We start from the raw sequence: 22,817 nt of genomic DNA, 5'->3' as shown, positions 1-22,817 counted from the left end.
GACACACACACACACACACACACACACACACACACAGACACAAACACACACACACACACACATACACACACACACTCTAAAACCACTCTGACCTCGATCAGCCTTCAAACACAACAGAAACATATTGAACATGTATTTATAATCGCTTGGTAAAAAGAGATTTTCTCCTCAGAGAGAGAGAGAGAGACATCAAGTAAGATTAACACGCACACGCACACACACACACACACACACACACACACACACACACACACACACACACACACACACACACACAGTCACGTCCATCTCTTCGTCGTTGCCCTAAGCTTTTTGGACACCAGTCTGTTCTCAGTGACGGTCAAGATTAATCACGGGGCCTTGCTTTCTAATCTATAGTCTGTGACGTCCTCACTTTCCATTTGCGTACTATTTGCGCAAATAGTGTTGAAAGAAAACTTCGGCAGCACAACATTTTCTCACCAGCGCGGCTCAGAGGGGCTTTGCTTCCATGGCAGGTGGGGGGGACGTGAGGCAGGTGGAGGCGGCTCCAAATCCAAAGTTAAGGAAATAAAAAGTGACAGGATTAGACTCAGGCGACCTGGATGTTCATCTACGGAACGTCTGCTCTTCCTACGGGCGTGGTGCTTGTCCGTGGCTCTCTGCAGCCGGTGTTCCGCAGGACAAAACGCCCAGATGGTAAATCGCAGACTCGGGGTTTCCTCAGTAAAGCTGCTGATAAAACATGTTTCACGATGGAGCGATTCTGCTCCAGAGATGCACAGAGGGAGACGTTATGGATTATTTTAGACATCTCTGATGAAGAAAAATCGGACGTTTCCTTTTTATTTCTATGCCACGGGTGAACAGGTCAAGTCCCCTCAGTCATGTCCAGAAAACACTTCAAACAAGTCCATTTAGTTTGAAAAGTGGTTAAATTATCTTCACTCACCCAATTTTGGTAAAAATCTAAATGATATGTATTTTATCAAAACTTAAGTTTGATATTAAAAAGGTGAGAGCAGTCACAGTTCGTTTTATCGACCCCTGAAGGCCCAGAGGGAGGTCAACACAGCGAGGGGGATGGATTGCAGTGGCCTCTGGTGGTCAACTGGAACAACTGCAGTCGCCTCCTCCAAACACTTTCTACAGAGTGATACAGTGCGCAATGGAGAACGATGTAGCTGGAGAAGGGGAATAGTTTCATAACACTGCAAGCGAAGATTAATAATGCAAGATTGTGCAGAAACTTCCGCCTGCTCCGAGAACCTTCTCCAGGAACATGAATCGAGAACTTCCTTTACATTCTTGAGAGGGGAGTCGGTGAGAGCTGTGGTCCAAGACAAGCCTGCCCCCCTGCAGACAGTCAATGTTGAACAGTGTGTATTGTGTGAGGGTCTGCAGCAGTGAAATATTAAAGTAAGTGTGTGTGTGCGTGTGTGTGTGTGTGTGTGTGTCTTCACCTCCCAACTGGAGTCCTTCAAACAAACCAGCAGCTGCTGAAACGTGTGTGCGTGTGTGTGTGTGTGTGTGTGTCATAAAGACGTCTCTGTACAGCGAATGTTCCCATGAAAATAAAGTGAATGGATTAAAAGAACAAGATGATACAAGAGAAATAAGTGAAAAGTTCTGCAGTTTTCGATCAGGGGGCCGAATCTTTTCCTCGCTCGGCATCAACCTCTAGTTGAACTAGTCAATCAATACATTTCCCAGCATGCCGTTCAACCAGAGGCCGGCCGATTGGCCGATGTGAGCCTGTCACAGACGCATGCCGTTATCAGCGCTTATGTTTACCGTTATGAAATCTGTTATTGTACAGATTAAACGATGAATAAATTGTTTATTTTCTTTATTCAAGTTCTATATATTTGGTTCTATTTGGGTTTTCCTTTTTATTCATAGTTATTTATGATAAAGTTTATGCGACTAAACTAAAATATCAAACCTCATTTACATTTCTATGTCACAAAGGTTTGATGACGACATCTTAGGGATCATTGAGATATATATATTGAGATATATATATGTTGTACTCCCTAATATCGGTCGGGCTCTACTTTCAACAGGCCCAAAACTTCTACATTCTAGTTTTACATGTATGAAAAAGAAGAAATAGCAGAAAACCAAAGCTACAATGTGAATATTTCCAGTTGAGAGAATCTATAAAAGTGTATAAGACGAGGAGGCGGCTGGCGCTCGCAGCTCTTGCTGGTGAATTCAGTCGCAGGCAGCAGCTCATCATATCCGAGCAGTTCTTGCCCCCGGGGTGCCACTTTAATTCAATTAACTCTTATCTCAGCAACTTCACGATAATTTATCCTCTTTTCTTTTCTTTTTTTTCCACGGGGAAACGCCCTGAAACCTCTCTGCACCAGGATTTTTTAAAAAAGAAAAAAAACTGCCTTACAGGGAAATAGAATAGAATCCCCTCATTTGCATAAATCACCCCTTAATTAAGACATTAAATATGATCTTCTGCTATAGACACACGCCTGAGCACGCACACGCACGCACGCACGCACGCACGCACACACACACACACACACACACACACACACACACACACACACACACACACACACACACACACACACACACACACACACACACACACACACACACACACACACACACACACACACACACACGGCGCGTGGGACTGTAACGCGATTAAAGTCCGCCTGAAGACATTTCCTCGCACGGTGCGATTTCACTCTCATTGTTTTCGGCGACAAAAGGGATTAAGTTCATCCGCGCCGGGCTCGTCTCATTCGTATTCTCAGCAGAGATTTCCGCGGCTCAGAGCGCAGTCGGACGGGGAACGGCCCCCCGGAATGACACAGAGCCCACAACACAGAGGAAACAGATATTAATCATGGTATTGAATCTTCGTGTAGAAACTGAAATCCCAGACAGATACATGTTGTCGGGGCGGGGCTGGAGGATCGTGTCCAAGCTACTGGATTCATCTTGGACAGTTTCTCTCACACACACGTCGTGACGTGCTGGATGAGCACAGGAGAACTTCTAGTAACACTCGGAGCGTCGCAGGAAGTCGTTCCTGCATGAGGTCATCAGACTTCTTAACTCCTCCCACGGAGGGTCAAAGGTCACGAGCCCTGGATTAGACCAGAATTCATCACAATTATCTATGATCCGTTTATTTGCAATAACAACTTTAACTTTATAGTGTATATATTATACTACGACACAAATATAAATATATATGTAAATATGTGTTCAAAGTATAATTCACATAATGCCCTTTTTTTTTACATTGTTCTTCTTTATGTTTCCTTTTTCTATTTATTGTAATTTTAGTTCTGCATACGTTTCTATTCTGAATTGGAGCAACTGTAACAAAAAAAACTATTTCCTCCCACGGATCCATCAAACGAGAGTTGTCTCATTTCAGGAGTTGCAGGCAAATAAAAAAAAACACAAGACAATGTAATCCAAAGTTACAACACTGGTCACTTCCATCACTCCTGAGCCCACGACCACCGAGTGGTTTTGTCTCATTCATTTCTCATCAGCTTGATCTGTGACGCTTTGAAAAGATTTTCCTGATGGAGTCATTCACCTTCAATTCCAGATTTTCAGCCTGTCAACTAACACTTTCACTCCCCATGTGTAAGAACACAAACTTATTCATTAATCTTTAAAAATCATTCAGCGACACCTGATGAAGTTGCACCTTGAGAACATCTGGCAGCAGCATTTAAAAAACACATCTTAAACCAGGAGAAGCCACAACTTCACGTGTGTGCAAACGTACCGAGAGCGAACGGCCACTAGGTGGCAGCAGATAGTCTGACGACTGACTCGCTATGAAGTTAACCGCTGCTCCGGTTGCAGTTTGTGCTGAATGGGCGCTTGCTTTTGTTACTCACAGGGAAGAAGAGTTTCACCCCGGTTAATTAACGTATTCAACTGAGAGAACAAGTCAAAGAAACAAAGACACAAAGAAAGAGTGACGTGGAGGCTGAGTCCTCTGTGTAATGAGACGGATTGATGGACAGGTCCCCTCTGTGAAGGACTGCTCTCTGCACAACATCACCGCAAGAAGGAACGTCACATGGAGTAAAGGTTGGTAGTAAAAAAAAAAAAGAAAGGGATAAATAATGCAGCGAGCAGAGCGGGTCACTGTATGCACACACACACACACACACACACACACACACACTCCCAAGACAACTTGGAGCATCTCTGCTTCGGCAGCAGAGCAGACAGAATAACACACACACACACACACACACACACACACACACACACACACACACACACACACACACAGCGCAGGCTGAAGTGTCCTCCTCTGTGCCGCGGAGTGGGGGCAACAGAGGGGCGGGTCACTCCACAGAACAGAGGAGGACGGAGCCGCCTCCATCAGGAGGTCTGTGGGAAAGACAACGAATGAAAAGGGTTTGTCCACAGGAGAGTTGTTCAAGCAGCCCATTACCTCATTGAAACACACACACACACACACACACACACACACACACACACATTCACGTATGCACACAACCTCCCCCCATCACCCCACCACCCCTGACTCTCATGTCAGTGTTCACAGACAGACAGGTTTTCTTCTTCTGCAGGACGGAGCCAATTAAAGGGCCCTGGTGATGTTTTAGCGCCGGAACGCTCGGATGAGCAAGAGACAGCGAGAGAGAGAGAGAGAGAGAGATGGAGGGGGGGTTAATCGAGGTAGCTTTGGAAAACCTGGGGGGAGGAGGGAGGAGGGCGGGGGCGGGGATCTAACCCTCGAGTGACTCCTTGTTAGCCTCCTTTAAAAAATAGTTTGGGAGTCACGGGGACAAAGTGGGGGCTCCGCCGTGTGCCTGTACAATCCCGATGACGCCCGTGATTACTGGTGGTCATGATTAATACATTTTAATAATGCACGTACAGCCCATAGACGGTATGGACGTAGTCCGCAAAGCGAAGCTAATGCAGAAGTGCCTGAAGCCTGCATTCTCTGCACTGACCAGCAGAGGGCGACTCCACTGGTTGTTTCAATAGAAGGCTATGAGGAAAAAGACTCTACTCCTCACTTTGATTCATCACGTCAGTAAAACATTTTTCCTGAGGAGTTTATGGTTCAATCTCTAGTTTCAAGTCTTCTGCAAAACTACACGATGTTCGATTCAGTAAATGAAGGTCTCATCTAGAGTCAAATAGACGATAAAGCACCGTATGTAATTGAGCCGTCCAATGGGTGCAGGTCGCAAGCACAGGTGGACGTTCAGTGGACGAGCTCTCGGCCAGGCTCCACCCCCTGCTCCTCCAAATATGGTCACTTCTGGTTTCAGAAAACCAAGATGGCGCTGGGCAAAAATATCACGTAACAAGATGGTGGGTCGAACAAAATTCTGTAAAACTCCTGATTACATTTGGTGTTTTATTTGTATTTTTTCATTGCATCCAACCCTAACGTTTGATAAATTCTTGTCTGGGCCTTTACAGTATGGATGAAGTCAGGGGAGGATTGTGGTCGACAGCAGTCCTGTGGCGGGACGCTGACGCCCTTTCACTACCGCCTGAATTGGCACTGAGCGTTTACATAGAGCGTAAATCGAGACATTCGTCCGTAATGGACGTCATCTCAGCGACACTGGGCCGGACACTAAAAACAAGAAATAAAAACGGACTGTATCACACGTGGCATTGGATGTAATATAATCTTAGGGACATAAAAACCATCTTACGGACGGTGACTTTAAATGCCGACCTGCTGTCGTGCTGTGTTGCAGCGGTGCTTACTCCTCGGTGGTGGATAGGGGGAATGACAATTGGGGGGGGGGGGTTAACGTCGAGGGGGTGAGATGACCGCCGCCGCCGCCGCCGCCTTCTTTTCTGCGGGAATAAAAAGGCACACGAGGCTTGATGTATGGAGACCATTACCGGGCTGCCGGAGCCTCGGGGAGGTGGAGCAACACGGGTACACAGCCACGCACACACACTCAGGTAATTAAGTTTTATTGCGCCTCAGAATCAGGGAGCAAACTGTTGGATAAGGAGTGGCTAAATTATTGTTTAATGATTGACAGTTTATCGCCCTATTTTTCCTCCCTCCCTCCATCCTCTCCTCTCTACCTCTTTTCTTCCGTGTTCGCCTTTCATCACATCTTTTCCCTATTTTCCTCTATTTACACTTTAATCTCTCCCCGCTTCCATTTTCTACTCCTCTGGTGTCGTCCTCCCCCCTCTCGTCTCCTCCCTCAGGGATTAACCAGAGCTAATATGTATGTTGTTTGTTTTGCGATGTGCTTTTCTTATCGAGAGATAATGTGCTACGTGTGTTTGGCCAATTCCTTTCTTTCATTAGACTTTGTCGATTAGCTCGTCGTCACTACTTTGCACCGTTATCGTCACTGCTGAGGTTCCTATACCCTGACGTCCCATCCCCGACACTGCCCCAACTGGTCCTGAGCAAACAGCATCTTCTGGACACGCGGCCTTAATCCCCGAGGACGAGCACAACCGGCGCCTCGCAGACAGGAGGAGGATACGCGAGCAGCCATCGTGCACACGCAAACGCGTGGTTGAAAGCGTAAAAGTGTTTTTTGGGGGGCCTTCAATTGGGTGATCACAAGTGCAGACGTCTCTAAGTGCGGCGTGGATGTGAATGCACCGGAGAAGATGCACTGGCAATGACGAAAGGGCGTGTCAAACAGCCATCCCGTGCCAAAGTCCTGGTTAGCCGTTGAGCTAAGCTGTTACAAGCAGGAACCACTATGGACACAATATGCCCTTATCTTGGCAATGAAAGATGTGTCAAAGTGTTAACAGAAGTGCATTAAGTTGCAAGAAATAAAAAGGTTTGGAGGCGGACGGGTGACGGCGAATTACGTGAACACAAATAAGTCCCTGAACTCATCCACGGATGACACGTCCAACTTTCAGGACTCCTGATTAAACCTCCCTGCATTTTGGATAGTCAGTTTCCAGACGCCAACATGGACGACAGCAACCCCTCCTTGTCCCTGTGCATCGTGTGCATTGTTCTGTTTAGCCGTGAATCCAAGAAAGTTAAAACCAAAGGTCAACTGCAACATCACAAACCATCTGAGCCACATTTTGGAACTGTAATCCATCTCATCTGGATCCATACAGACACGGAATGAAGTCTGAACCTTCAGGGCCACGGTCTGGCTAGATCTTCTTCTTCTTCTTTCTTTTTTTTCTTTGCTGTGTCAGTTGTCAGGATTGTTTATCTCCCCCCTTCGTGGCAACACAGTCTCCCCGTCGGTATAAAGCACCTGAGCATCTAATGGGAATCTGCTGTGCAGGCGAAGGCTCCCTCCTCCACCATCTGTCTGCTGTCTGAGGCCGCTCGGTGACAGCTCCATCACACACACACACACACACACACACACACACCTGTGACACCGTGAGGCACAATGCCAGCGCGTCCACACACCTTCGGCGATAAAGCACCAAACACATATATTGTTTTTTTTATATGCATGCAGGACTGTTGGACAGCCGCTGTTGGAGTCTAGTTAGGGGGGGGGGGAAGCAGTTTATTGGAATAATTGTCAAAGGGGGAGGCCTGCGAGTCTGGAACCACAAGTCGGGCACATGCGAAGCAGCTGAGATAAACAGATCCGGGCTCTGTGCAGCTGTTCACCTCTCAGCGTTGGGGAGCGGTTCACCGGACACAAATCAAGAGTTTGATCCTCTGAGCCAAGAACCAAAAGGCTCTCCGCTCGCTCATCTCCTCCCCCTCCTCCTCCTCCTCCTCCTCTCCCTCATCCTCTCCCTTCCCTTATCCCTCTTCTTCTTCTTCTCCTTCTTCTTCTTCTGTCGTTGTTGCTCTGGCCGGTCTCCCTCACGTTCCTGTACCGTATGTGGCGGTGACGCTCTCTGGCCTTCGTGAATTATGAATCGCGCAGACAGGAAGCACCGTTGGCCTCAAACACACCCAAAAGCTGTACACATGGATGTGCCTGCGTTCGCCGCTGCAGCATCATCACCTGCGGTCACGTTCAGCTCATGAAAATTAAAAACATGTTTTCTCCCTTCACTCATTTTTGCTGAGCGGGTTCGTCCAATCTGTTGCTGGATATTTCTCTCCCTTCTTCTCAGTGTTTACATGCCCGATTCCTTACAACCCCGTGTTTGCACCAGTGAGGATTTCCCCGGGAGCATCCCCTCAATCCCCAATGGGATTACACGGAATTCCCACAGCCAATCCTCCCCCCCCCCCCGAGGAATACCACCACATAAAATGAATAATCCCGTTACTGGAGGTAAGAACATAATCACATTTTACCAAAACGTGGCTTCTTTTCAACAAATGGAGAAAAGGGATTCCTTCTCGCTTTCCCGACAGCGAGAGCACAAAAGCCAACGCCGCCTTTCCCGGCTTCCCCCATTGATTCCATGTGGCGGCTTTTTGTCACCAGTTCTACGAGTGGCGACACCGGATCCTGTTCCTCCCATTCTCGCTGAACGGTCGAGGCGATTTATCCAGACAGAATTCCATTTCTCCAGCTGACAGGGCAGCCCTCTGCCGACTGCTCGTCCTCCTCCGGCCCCCCGCCGCACAGCGCCGCCCGCGACCTTTGATGCACACAATTGATCCTGTGGCCTATGACAACACGAGGAGCTAATAAATGGGGGGGGGGGGGGGGGGGGCTCCACACTGTGTCTGCGACCCCAGATGGATGACCCTGACTGGACAGGGAGAGGGAGGGGCGGCAGGGTGGAACGCGGCGGTGGTGAGGGGGCAGATTTTCAGAGGATTTGTTGGCGGAGGCCGAGACAGAACAAGCGCAGGAAAATGCGGGCAGACGAGAAATACCTCGGAGATGCCGTGGCCTAGTTTACTATTTATACATACGCGGACGATGCGTGTGTGTGCGAGTACATGCGTGTGTGTGTGTGTGTGTGTGTGTGTGTGTGTGTGTGTGTGCGCGCGACGATGTGGACGTAATGAGGGCGGATGAGGTCATCGCGGCAGTCGGGGTGGCGGCGCACCTGTAGGGGGCCGCCGTGCTGCACGAGAGGGATGATGCATGGGAGCCGGGACGGAGCCGTGCAGCCCGGAACAAATCAAAATAATAATAACAATAACAAAAGTCACTATCGTCACCATTATCACCGTCACCGTCATCATCATCATCATCATCATCATCATGGTCTTCACCTGCGTCGCCCCCCCTCGCCATCATCGCCATCATCGCCATCCACCAGCCGCACGTCAGCAGGACGCGAGTGACGTGAACCGGTCGTGTCCTTTCTCCACCATCATCATCCTTAAGTTGCAAATTCAACTTTTTAATGTTGTTTTTTTTCCATATTTGGATATACTTTTGCAATGTATTTTTCTATAATATCGTGGTAGGTTCAGATTTATGCTCGTTCATGCATAGAGGGAGATTTTGTTCCTCTTTCCTTGAGGATGAAAACAAAGTCCCACCCGACGACTGACGGACGAATCAAAAGACACCAGATACGTCACCAGAGATGCTCAGGTCAACGCCGGGGGTGACTGTTCCGTAGACACCGACTATTATACAACACACAAGGACCCCAGCACCTCATATTGATTTTCTGCTTTTGTTTTTCCCCGCTGTCTATCATTTTTCATCCGTTACAAAGACCCCAAGTTGCCAAGTAGTTTGGGCTTGCCGTCATTTGGACAGGGTCAGTTAGGCGTCAGCACTCGCTCCATGACTGGAGCAGAGCCCGACATCTGGTTACACATCAACAAGTGAGATCTGGGAAACGTGTGTTGGAGGGATTCTGTCAGGAGAAGCTCAAAAACAAGGTTTTGGGGAGCTTCCCGGTTCCTCGGCCCAGCCGTCCAGCTGTCCGCCCCGTTGTCGGGGTGTTTCGCCGGGTTTCGCATTCGCCAGGAGAGAAAAGCTGTTTGTTCGGGTCAGGGGGCGTAATTCAGGGGGGAGGACACAAGGGGACACGTACCCTGCGTTTCAGAACTGGAGCCCCTCGTTTCACAGAAAGCAGAGAGGTCAGTGAGAATTATGAATCTTAGAATGAAAGCAATAAGGTGCTGCATACTCTTCCTTCGAGATCCAATCTAATGTAAGTGTGATTCAAAATGGCATCTGAATGAAATTGCCGCCGATGATAACTTTGTATTCAAAAGCCTCCAGGTTATACTTTTAAAAATAAATACATATTTTGATATTCATATTGCTTTGAGGAGCAGGCCAGACTACTGGTGCATCCCCTCCGTCTTTTCGCTGTCGGTTGACTCAATATATTGATCAGTTCCGTCATCGTTTTGCTGTGTTTTTAAGGAAGGAACTTTTAAGGAAGTGTTACTCCAAAAAATGTATTATTTTATGCAGTCATATGATTAAAAAATTGTTTTTATGGTTATTACAACAGAAACATAGAGTATGTTCCTGAAAAGTTGAATTTCAAAATTAAAAATTCTACTGTTTCATGTCAAAACTCCGGATCTATAAGAAAAAGCCAACACAGAACATACGGTAAACCGAACCGTCATCGGTCTGATGCGTCACCGAGTGCACGTCAGTGCCACCAGACAGCTTCTGACCTCAGGCAACACCAGCGAGAACTCAACTTCCCTGCTTAAAAAACAAATCACGTCACTTTCCCACTGCATAATATTCGCCGGCAAAGTTCCGACGACATAAGCGGCCGCTTGAAAAAATGTGTTTACCTGCAAATGAGTCGCAGGTTTACGAAGAACATTTTGCGACTTTGACACCTCCAAAGTCTTTTTACTGCCTGAGGATGGTCTCACACTGCGGCGCTGACACCGTGACGGAGACACTTTTAAATGCTCTGCCACACATAAGGAGCATTCATCTACATATTTTTCCTTTCAGACATTTAGGGCCTAGGACACTTGAGAAGAAGTGAAAGGAGGAAAATGACTCCTGAGCGTACGAAGAGGCGGATTCAGGCCTCGTGACCAACTGGGACGAGAAGAACAGCTGACATCGACGACGCGGCGGTTGTTTGGTTTCATCGGCGGCCTCCTCTGAAATAGCCGAGCCCTCCCGTGACATCCGTCCGTCAAGGACGAGAGGCAGGACAAACCTCGACGGGCTACGAGTCCCAATGTGCAAACTCGTGCAGACGCGAGAAACAAACAAACCCTCCACACCCATGACCTCCATGCTGAGACGTGACGGCGTTCGATACCGTCCGGCGTGCTTAAAAAAAAAATGCAAACACGACATCATTAGATTTTCCACTTGTGACATCCCAGTGAGGGGCTCACCCGCTTCATCACAGCCAGACGCAGGAACACACCGAATGCACTTTAACGTGGAAAGGGTCCGGACGCGTTTCCAAGATTGGCACGAGTGAAATAAAACTGGCAGTAAACACGCAGCCGGGCGGGGGGGGGGGGGGGGGGGGGCCCGACGAGAGGACGGGGACATCTGCCCTGATGGAGCTTTTATGGGGAAGGGGGAGGGGGAGGGGCCACGCGACGATGGCACTAACAGCCTCGTAATGCGGCCATTAGCCCTCAAATGGGATGAGATGTGGTGACACTACTGCCCCCCGGGGAGGACTCCGTCAATGCCGCTACACGGCTTCCGAGGGGCCGAGCTGGTGGAGGCCTGCGGGCCGCGAGCCTTCCGACCCCCCCGCCCACCCCCCCCAAAGACTCAACACCTTCCCCGGAGGGAGTTAGAAATCACCTGGCTCCTGACAAGCACCAGCGTGGAGAGGAGTCACCTTGGGTGGAGCGGAAGGCGTTCACTCACTAATGATTCTAATCACACACGCACACACGCACACGCACACACACACACACACACACACACACACACACACACACACACACACACACACACACACACACACACACACACAGAACGCCCTGGTATGCAGATGGATCAGATGTTTACCTATTGCTGCCCAGCCTCTCGTATCACTGAGAGCTGTACAGTGTGTGTGTGTGTGTGTGTGTGTGTGTGTGTGTGTGTGTGTGTGTGTGTGTGCGTGTCCCACCATCCCACCGAGTGCTCTCATCCCTGTCCGACATGTTGTGTGCAGTGCGATGCCTCATGTGTTTTCATGACACCCCTGGTCACACACCAGTGAGGGGATTCATGGTTCGGAGGGAGTCCGTCGCTGTCCTCACCTTCGTCCTGCCACCGGTGGGACTCGCACGTTCCTGTTTACAGGATTGGAGGAAACCCAACACGTCAAGTGATGTGTTGTTGTGGGGTTGTGTTTGGGGTTACGGTAAACTGGTTGGTGTTTCTATCAGAAGATGAGCACTCGCTCGCATGGTGCCGCGCCACCGGTCCTGATGAGGTCTGCAGCCTCGCCGTGGGCTCAAAGTTCCATTCATGTTTAACTGCGTTTGTCTGACGACTCGACGCGACCATATTGATATTTTTTTGGGGAATGGGCTGCAGCTGTCTCGTCACATCCTGCCCATTTCCTGAAATGTCTTCCTGACTAATTCACGCTCTAGGAGTCTGTTGAACAGAGGTTTTACGTTGTTAGCGCACGAAACAAAGACAATACATGAAATGTGTCTATTTCTTGGCCCATTTTGAGCAGGAAGCTGTCATAACTGCGGACACGCGCCCGGCGTTTTTATTATGCAAACTGTCAAGTTCACACGCTTTCGTTTCTTGCGTTTCTTTCTTTGTCACACAGAGACGGAGCTGAGGTTCTTTATTTCTCGAGAATATTTGAGTTTAGATTAATCTGCGGCACCAAACCATTGTACAGCTGAGAAGACAATATCAACAGAAATCAATGATTTCTGCGATTGATTATCACTGAAAATGAAGTTACGTTCATCTATGACGTACGGCCTTTGCGCGTTCCCCTGATATTCATATGCAGCCGCACATGGTGCATCCAGTGGCAGACACTTTGCAGTTAAAATAAATGAAACTCGCTGTAAAATAGTGATTCATGTAGCCCCCTTTATTTGACAGCGTGCACAGTTTGCACTGCTTCTGAGATGCAATGAAGCTTTATCGTCCCGGTGTGTCTGCATCTCTGGAACGTGCGTGCGTGCGTCTGTTTGTGTCTGTGCTGTGTGTACATGCCAACCACTTTGAATGAAACCGCAGGCTCCTCCTGGTCGGAACTCATTGGCCTCTAATTACTTCAGCACCTCCTCTGGATCATAGCGACATCGTCTATCAGAGGGAGATCTCGCAGTGGATAGCAAATGCATTTTTATGGCGACCCGCCTTGTGCGTGTGTGTGTGTGTGTAAATGCAAAACTACGGACATGACTGCAAATTCACTGGTGCGACTATAAGAAGAAAGCGTAGAAAAGAACATTAAATGTTACCGAGTCTAAACCCATCACGGCGTTATGCTGCGTTCACGCCGATCATTATTATCTGCGCGAGTGAGTTTCGGCCGCAGGATCATTTGTGCGTATTCAAGCGAATAAACACGACCTGCGAATATTCGCCTCCCACTTAATATTCCTTCCACTTTCTCCGACGAACCTCCTGTGAACACACAAACACACACGTGGACGTGAACCGTTGAATGTACAATCTGAAAAGGCAGAGGGGGATGAATGGCACGGCCACACGAAGCGGTTGTGTCCAACTCCAAGGCCTCTCCTCCTTCGCCGCGGTCCCGATGCGAACAGTAAAGATCGGGCAACGTCAGGACGTCTGACGACAGTGGCGCTCGGAGGATCTCAACTGCTAATTGGCCGTTGGGCGACAATGGGGCGCGCGATGGTTTCGCTCGCGTTCAAATATTTCGCCCCGGCGCAACTGACGGAGATTCGCGCCTCCTCGTGTCTTTGCATCGACTCTGTCCGTGTGATCTACACGTTCGGCGTGAACGCAAAATCATAGAGAACTTTTACATGCAACTAAAGAGTTTTGGCTGCATATTTGGCGATTGAATTATTGTGCGTAATCCAACGCACGTTGACACGACGTCGTGACGTCATTTTGGCCATACACAGTATTTCAATCCGACGGTGTGCAAGTTTAGACATTTTATTTACAGATTGTTTGCTATGTATCGCTGTCCAACTCCCTTTCTCAAGCCCATATTACTTGAAAGCTCTTATGAAATCCATAAATGTTTTACATAGCGTTTGAGGATGAAAAACTATAAGTAACTTGAGTACTAAAGCAAAGACTTTCTACATTATTACTGGGGGAAATTGATTTTACTTAAAGATTATTTAGACTCAAAGAGGACTCTGGTGTTTTATGGAATTGGAACCAAATGGAAAACATTAACACCTATCAAAGCGCAGCCCCGATACATTTCTCTTCCTCTATCCACAGAAGACGTCCAGCTGCTTTCCACTTTCCACTTGTGATCGGACCGCTCGAGACGAATGTTAATACCGAGTCTGAGCGGGGTCAGAGTTCACTACAACGATCCGGGCAACACCACATTAGAGGCGCGGAAGTATTACTCGGCTCGTGGCTCTGAATCTGCAAGCAGCTTTTTCTCAGTTCACTATTCACAGCGGTAACAAGGCTGAGCTGACACACCGCGATCTGTTCTCCCACCTCCGCTCATCCCAATTTCACACTTCCACGAGGCAGCGAGACACGCTGCGACGCGCTAATGTCGCCTCACACACAGCGCTCCAACATCACCGTGTGCTATCAACACCACACACACACACACACACACACACACACACACACACACACACACCGATTTAACCATTATGCTACTTCCTAAGGCGAGAAAACATTAATATTTAACTCAGAGACCTTGGTGCAATGAAAGGAATGGAAATAGTATTAGGTGTGCAGAACATTTTGTGTATTTTGTTGTTGTATGAGGTTATTTCTCAAATACTATTGAGTATTTTGAGTGCAAAGAAGTGTATTTATTTTATTCAACTAAAGAGCTGCACAGAAAACCCATCAAACACTAGAACGGGATTAGAAAATACACACAGAAGACAAAGCACAGTTTCAACACACACACACACACACAATGCGAGCCTCAGTTACCATAGAGACGGGGCACCCTGGACACATTGAGGATTTATTAAAAAAGCCTCCCTGGCAGTATTATTCCCTCCGCTCCCTGAGAGCAGAGACACAAACTGTCACCACGCCGCAGGAGACACACACCCCGCCGCACAACGCCGTCCAACTGTTACAGAGAGCTAATATCCGAAACCAACCTGCCCCTCTTCCGGCTCCGCGCATGTCGTGGACACTAATGATCGAACTTTGGGCGAAAACGCTGGGTTTTCTTTGGCAGTGATCTCACGTCATCACGGGGATTACAGCGGCTGTTAGTGAGGCGGTGAGGGAACAGGCCACGGCTCTGACAGCGACGTTTCCTTTTCTCAGGTCTGTGAGGCTTTTCTTTTTTGGGGGGGTCCGAGCTCTACAGTAACTCTCCTGTAATTGGCCAGTCGCCTGGTTAAACAGCGGGGCCCAGCTACTGCAGCTCCTAAAGGACTGCCAGAGTCAACAGGCACTGTGAGGAGCCTCACAGCCAGTGACACTTGGCTACTTTCAAGAAAAATCCGGTTTTAAGCCTTGTCTCAATTCAGGCGGCCGCCTCCTTCGAAGGATGAGGTCTATGGGGCCGACTTCGGCGGGCTGCCTCCGTCCTCGGACCTCGGCAGCCGAAAACAAATCGAGACGGCCTGGTATTTGGCGGGTTTCCCATTTACCTCGCCCGCGAGTTCCGAACCTTACCGCCGTCGCCGTAGCAATGAGGCTGCTGTTGTCCACGGTTTCCGAAAGTCCACCAATCCCCGAACCGGTTGGGCTTGGAAAGATCCACCCGCTGGAACCTTCGCTGTTCGGCAAAATTGGAAGGAGGAATTTATCTGGATCTTTTGAAATGGGACAACCGATGGGAGACCGATGACGCAACCTGTCTTCGAATGGAGCGTCCGAAGGAGTTAGACCTCGAATTGAGACACAGCTGTAGTTTCATTGTTGTCGTTTCTTGTCATCTGTCCTATTGGCCAACGGCACATACGTCTGTTTACAACCCTAAAGTTGTACTTCTCCGTTACATCCTTAAAGGCTCGGCCAGGACTTTAGGGTTGGGGTAACCCTAACACTGATGCGGTTGCCTCTATGCTCAATGTTTCTGAAGATTTGCAGATTCTGAATGAAACTTTCAGGAAGACCAGGATCGCTCGTGTGAGAAGACATCCGGAACTCAGGGCTGAACGTGAAGACAGTGCACCTCTAGAGTCCGGGACTCTGACTTCAACCCCCCCCGTCAAAGAGGGAAGAGGAGTGTGGGCCTGACGCCTGAGCACCGGAGTCGCTTCACTGCTGTGGACCAGAGAACCAGGCGGCTCGACAACACCGTCTCTCTGGTAAAAATGGAAACTCGGGGGATATTATCCCGCCGCCAAACAGGTGGGTTGTGACAGACACGTCAACAGGCGAGGTTTGGGAAAACATAGTAGTGTAGAAGAGTCTTACATTGTCAGGAGCTGACAGCGCCACGGAATCTTAGCCAATTTCAAACATTTAGCCAATTTACGAGTCAGCTGTAAAGAAAAACAAATGTACGTTGATTGTACGTACGTTGATTCACGACACTTATGAGGAATGGTCGTTTGTTGAGTGTGAGACTTTGACTAAAACATAAAAAAAGGTTCTCTTTGTGTTGTAAGCTGACGAATCCTTCTGAAAGAATTGGTCGCATTTGGATCAGTTATTGCAACAGCAAGACCGAAGAACGCCGGCGGGGCACGGGGCTCATCTGAGTCACTGGACTGGAAGTCCAAATGAAGGTGAAGCACCTGGAGGAAACTCTCTCGCCCCTCAGCGCGTGCAGAAGACCAAGAGAGAGGGAACCGGAGCACAGGAGACATGAGAGGAAATACAGATGAAAGCGGAGGTGATGGATGGTGGGTGGACGGCGGGAGCAGCAGTGTCAAGACTCCTCATTCCAGGAAATGAAATCAAGTTTTCCCCCCTGGGGCTGTTCCACATGAGAGCTCCAGCTCCAACTCCCCCCGTCGCCCGCATCCACAAAGAAGTGGACGGCCGAGGCGGCAAGCCCGTGACATTCGAGGGGGGGGGGGGGGGGGAGTGTGCGCGGAGACACGCTCGTCCATTACTTCATCTGCACAGCACAAAGAGCTACGACTCCCTCACCGGCAGACGGACGACGATGGGGTTTACATCGGGATGCAGGGGAGTGTCAGGAATGGACAGAAATGGGTGGAAGTGGCAAACCGGGCAGGATAAAAAGACTTCCACAGAAAAGATCAAATAGGACTTGTAGAGGACACGAGTGCTGGTGGGTGATGAAATGGGCCAGTGAAAAGAAAATGTGAAGACACGGCGAGACAAAAGGAAAGAAGACGGAACTCATTTGTAAAGTCCTCAAATCACCTGAGAATTTCCAGCTTTGGTGTTCAGGCAGCTCCGACTTGTCAAGCGTCTGAAAAAAAAAACTGCCACATGATGCAGCTGAACACTGCTCACACTGGAATGAGCGAATGAATCCAGTAACGATGAAAATGCAGTATTTTGTAGGAGATGATGTAGAAGGTCAAATGCAGTTGTCAGGCGTCGTCCGTCCACATGAGGAGCTTCACAGTGACGAAGATTGAATGGCCAACGACAAACGAATCAATAAACGGGACAATAATCAATGAATTTGAGGATCAAAAGGTGCAAAGCGCGATTCAATTCACAGACGAGACGAGCGATTTGAAAAGAGACAAAATGATTCATTCGCGGTGAAAACACTCCTTAATCATCGGCCCTGTTTTTCAGTTGCCTCGCTGGTTTCACGGTTAACTCCGCGCTCAAGTCAACACGACGTTACACGAGAAGGATTTCATCTGGCGCGGTGCAGCCTGTTCCGATCGGATCAGGAGAAGCTCTTCATGTGTCCTTATCACCTTTGCGACATCTGCTCTGTACATTTCACTGCGCGTCGTTCTCGACAAACCTCCCCGCTCGGAAAATCAGACGGTGGGGCGACTTCATCTCAAACCGTCTACAGTCCGTCCGGAAAAGTATCAGCGCAGCGCCTCTGCGTCACGTCGTGTCGGTTTTGTTCCTCTCGTCTTTTTCTCTCCCCGCTGCGTTGGAGTTTACTTGAACTGAAAAGCGCCGTATGAATAACAGGGCCTCGCCTCCCGCGCCCTCGCTCTGCGTCTCTGTCCTCATTGGCTGCGACAGCGCGGCGGCGGCGGCGGCACATTAAAAAGACAGTGAGGTGGAGGAGATCAAGGTGATGCCTCTCTCTCTCTCTCTCTCTCTCTCTCTCTCTCTACCTTGCTTTCTTTTTCATCTCCTCTAAATTATGCGTTTATGCAATTCCCACTTCCTCAGGCTTTTATCCCCCCCCCCCTCCCTCTCTCTCTCTCTCTTCATTAAAGTTCACTCTAAGCCATGAGGGGGGGCTCGCTACAACGCCCAGATGATGTCCAGACACGGCCATTACGTCCGCACACAAAAGGAAGCAGCGTTCTCTTCCTCTCTTCTCCCTGACTGTCTGATTCTTCTCCGCGCCGCTCGAGGAAGAAACACAGAGAGACGAGGACAAAGCCTTCAGAGACCAGTCCATCGCCCGAGCTCCTCGCTTGCTCTTTTTCACATGACAGTGACCCCGCCCGGCCCCTTGGGGTTTCCCCCCTCTTTTCCCACGGGGGGGGGGGGGGGATGATAGCGTTCACAGCGACGTGGCCGCGCTCCTAAATCCCATCAGAAAGAAAAGGCAGAAGCCGTCAGTCACGCTCGGGAGATGCAGAGCCTCGGCCCCGGAGTGTGAGACGAATCCCTCGGAGCTTGTACAGTAGTAGTTCGGAAGTGAACACACAAAAGGAACAACAGCTGAGATTAGGAGAAGTACCACTTACCAGATTGTCCCTCAAGTCGCTGTGCGAGTGAACGCAGTGAAGCAGGTAGGAGGATCAGAGGTCCGAACCCTGCGGCACCTCCGCGATCTAATCGTCACCGTTTAGATTCAAAAAACTTTACGAGCCGACCAATCACGACGAGCCGCCGATTTGATCTCCGCACCTCGGCACCTTCTTTTTTACTGCTTCAACTGGTTCAACTCGCGGCGTGACAGCGGTTGAATATTAACAGCGACGATGACATCGTGCAATAAACAAAGCCATGTGAAACAAAGTGAAACGAATAACATCAGCGCTGCTGTTTGACCCTTGACCTCGAGCAGCATTCAGACAGTTACAGTCTCCAACTTGGACAAAAGCATCGAAAAAAAAACCATCCAATTAATAAAATGTATTATTCTCGTGTGTAAACTTTTAAGCGACTTCGGCAAAAAAGATTTGTAGTCATGAATTTTACTTGATTGATTCACAATATCTGCAGGTTTGTAGTCGCTCTGCAGTTCTGCACCCATTGTGTTTTGAACCTCGAGCCAACGCGTCCTGTGGCCTCGTCACGTTCTGCTCTATTTCCTGTTTCTCTCTGCAAGTTGCTCACAAGTTTAACAAGTTTCCCCCTTTGATGTTTTTCCGATTTCAAAGAAGCATTGCACGCGGTGCAACTCCGTCAGGAACCTCAAACGAGGGAATACGCGCGAGGTTTGCCCAGACGTATGCTGCGCAGGGTAATTCTGCCGACGGCATGTTCATCACCACTGGTTTTGTGTTTGACTGCAGCTTCACGACTGCACAAAATATCTCCAAAATTGATGAAGCATCTGGGGACAAACGGAGACTCCTGAGCCCGCAGCCCTGAGCAGAGTGAGCGTGGAAGACGAGGAGCTGACCTGAGGTGAATTGAGCGCCCAGATAATTACAGACATCGCTAAACCTTATTGAATATTGATGTCTGATAATTCAGGGATCAGAGGATTAGGAGCTTTCATCTTTCAACTTCTCACACACACACACACACACCTGAACACACCAACACACACACACTGTAAATGAGGTCTTTAGTGTTTAATGAGGACTCTGGTGCATTCGCTGTATGTGCTGTAATACGGCGTTTGGATTGTGTGTGTGTGTGTGTGGGGGGGGGGGGGGCACACCGGAGACTTCATTAACAACTATCTGATTTCATTTGCCGCATTCTGAGAGCGCCGGCGTATACAAATTCGAACCGAATGGCGCATTTCACAGCGAGGGCGGGAATGACGGACGTGGATGTCAGCGTAAGATGTGACGGTGTTAGACCAAAAAAGGTGGAGGAGAGGATTCGCCGCCCCCTCCGTAATTCTCTCCATCCACTGCTCCGCTCTCCTTCAATCCCCTGGCGAGTTCAATTAGAGCAGGGCGATTAGAGCCAATCAGGCGGCGGGGTCTCTGGTCCTCATTAAGCGCGACACTTGGCAGTCTCGGGGCGGACAGTAAGTAGCTGCTCAGTGAAACAATGGTCAGGAATAGACTGATGAGGATCAGAGAGGGGGAAGGGCGAGGACAAGACAGACCCGTCCAACTTCAACCTTCAGTGAGCGCATGCCCAACCAAGAGGCCGACAACCGGTTCCATTGTGCGGCTCCACCGCGGCGATAAGACGCCGCATGTTCCAGTCATGTTTGGTGCGCGAGTATCTCCGAGCAGGAGCCGTGACGTATTAGCCTGTTAGGATCCATCATAAAGCGGTCGGCTGGGTGAACGGGGGCTGTGGATACGCGGGGGGGCCCCCCGCCGGCCTCTCGAGTGAACAGAATAACGACCTTGGACACGTAAATCTCGGAGGGGAGGGGAGGGGGGGGGCGCCTTCATTAGCCCCCGCCACGGAGCCACAAAGGGCCATCACACACGGTCTCTAAATGCCTCGCCGCTTGGCCGCCGGCCATCGCGCGGCGCTGATGTGTGGTCGTTCACACATCCGGGGGGGGGGGGGGGGGGGGGGGGGGGGGGGGGGGGGCAGAACAGGAGTCGATTCCCTTCTCCTGCGTGCCAACAGCCTGGCCTCTTCCAGTTAGTGCTAATTACCCCGGGATCCTGAGGTGGTTTCACCCGATTTCCTTTTCAGCGCCGACTCCGAGCGGCTGCCAGTAATGTGCTCCCCCCGTTTCTCCGCTGTGCCCTCTCACTGCTTCTCCGGCGGCGATGGGAAAAACCAAAAGCAATATCAGCTGTCAAATGCACGTTGCCCCGGCAACCATCTCTCTGGCAACAAGAGCGGCAGCCGCCCCCTGACGCGGTTTCACTGTGCCGCCAGAAAAATAAACAACAAACAATGAATGGTTACGGGAAAATATGAAAGAAGAAGAAGAGAAACTCGAGGGTGAGAAGTTCACAGAGAAAATGCAAATATGAAAATGGTGAGAGAGCTTTTCGAAAGAGGAAAAGCTAAATCCTGCGATCACTGTACGCAGTCGTGTAGATAACAGTGCGAGACCATACAGGTGAACCAAAAAATACATATAATATATATATATTATATATTTTACCTTTATACCTCCGAGCAGAAGCACAACAATTCTAGGACGGTACAACAAATCCACTCAGGTTAAACTAAATTCAACTGTTCAATCCGCATATTCGGTCTCATATCTCGATGTGTTGCGGGTAATGAACCCATTCACACTTTACATATTCTGTTTATATCATATACGGTGTTGCTCTTTCAAATCACAATTCCCTGTGTTTAATTATCCGTTACTTAATTACAGATGTTTCCGCGTTTACGATCCTCTCTGCTGCCGCCACACGGACAATTTCCCCGAAGTGGTGACAGATAAAGGTTTATCTTATCTTATCTTCTTCTTTGTTTAATCTTTCAACAACGTTCAGTCAATAACTTCACTCACCAGCTGAATGCGTGAGACCTGGGAACGCGGTGGGAAAATACAAACACATCACACAGGATAGAGAAACAAAAAATGATGGCCCTAAATTATCTGCTGTGAAATTCCATCACAGTTTACAGATCAGCTTCGTGGATCAACGGACGACAGTAGTTTCACTGTCCTATTAAGGAATGGTTCACTTTTGATTTCTACTTCCCAACAAGGTGGTTTATTTGGATTCTCACCGCTTTCCTTTTTCCCTAGAATTACTCAATTTGCTGAGATTGACACTTTATTTTTTCTGTAGACAGCAAAACAAAAACTCTCTATGTTCATACCATCACAATAAGATTCCACTTTAAACCGATTAAACGAGGAACTGACTGAAACACTGATCCTGGAACTCCTCCTCGGGGCTGAGAAGCGGCTGGAGCCTCTCCCAGCATGCATCGAGGCATATACTATATATGCAAGCGGGAAAGTTTGATCGCAACACACTGCATGATGATGAGGATTCTTTTCTTATTTGGAGTCGCAAAGTGTGCGGTGGTAGATCTTCAGTTTCTCCAGCTGCTGTTTCTCAGACGCACATCTGCCTCCCACAGCTAACTCGCCCCGAGGCTCTCTCTCTCTCACACACACACACACACACACACACACACACACACACACACACACACACACACACACACACACACACACACACACACACACACACACACACACACACACACACACACACACACACACACACACACACACACACACACATACACACAAAGACAAAGACAAAGACAAAGACAAACATTTCGTTTCAAATGGCTCCGTTCAACATTGACGGGGGGACGATGTGTCACGTCAACAGGAGTTCACGCGTACATCTGCACGCACCCAAAATAACTGGAAAGACGACGGCGGTGTCTTGGGAAAACATTTCAGAGAGTAGAAAGGTGTTCAGAGACAGAATTAAAGACTTTGTCTCGGATGGTGCCAAAAATAGCTTTTAAAAAAAGGGAGAAGAAATAAAAACAGAGACACCAAAGGCCGACTTCCTGTTAGGAAGTGTTCTAGTTCTTCTGGGATCTAAAGTCACACAGCAGGAAACCATGTGGACCAATTCAGAGCGATTCTAGATCACAAGGATCCACTAACTGTTACTTGGAAATGTGAAAAATGCAAATAGAAGGAACATA

At 48.9% G+C, this 22,817-nt stretch overlaps 1 protein-coding gene across 2 annotated transcripts in view; it reads right to left on the bottom strand.

Moving 5' to 3' along the window:
* nav2a (neuron navigator 2a) overlaps positions 1-22,817 on the bottom strand; it is a 200,949-nt gene that overhangs the window by 131,934 nt on the left and 46,198 nt on the right. The window contains exon 1 of one of the 2 annotated variants that reach the window (XM_035628024.2): positions 18,767-18,886. The exons of the other annotated variant lie outside the window; for it this stretch is intronic. The gene's annotated coding sequence lies outside the window, so the exon portion shown is untranslated. Of the gene's footprint in view, positions 1-18,766; positions 18,887-22,817 lie in introns of those variants that run through there. 2 annotated transcript variants of the gene reach the window in all.

The sequence above is a fragment of the Scophthalmus maximus genome, chromosome 4 (assembly GCF_022379125.1).
Source record: "Scophthalmus maximus strain ysfricsl-2021 chromosome 4, ASM2237912v1, whole genome shotgun sequence".
NCBI classification, from domain to species: Eukaryota; Metazoa; Chordata; class Actinopteri; order Pleuronectiformes; family Scophthalmidae; genus Scophthalmus; species Scophthalmus maximus.
The sequence above is the reverse complement of the archived record's forward strand: the minus strand, read 5'-3'. Positions and strand labels throughout refer to the sequence as shown.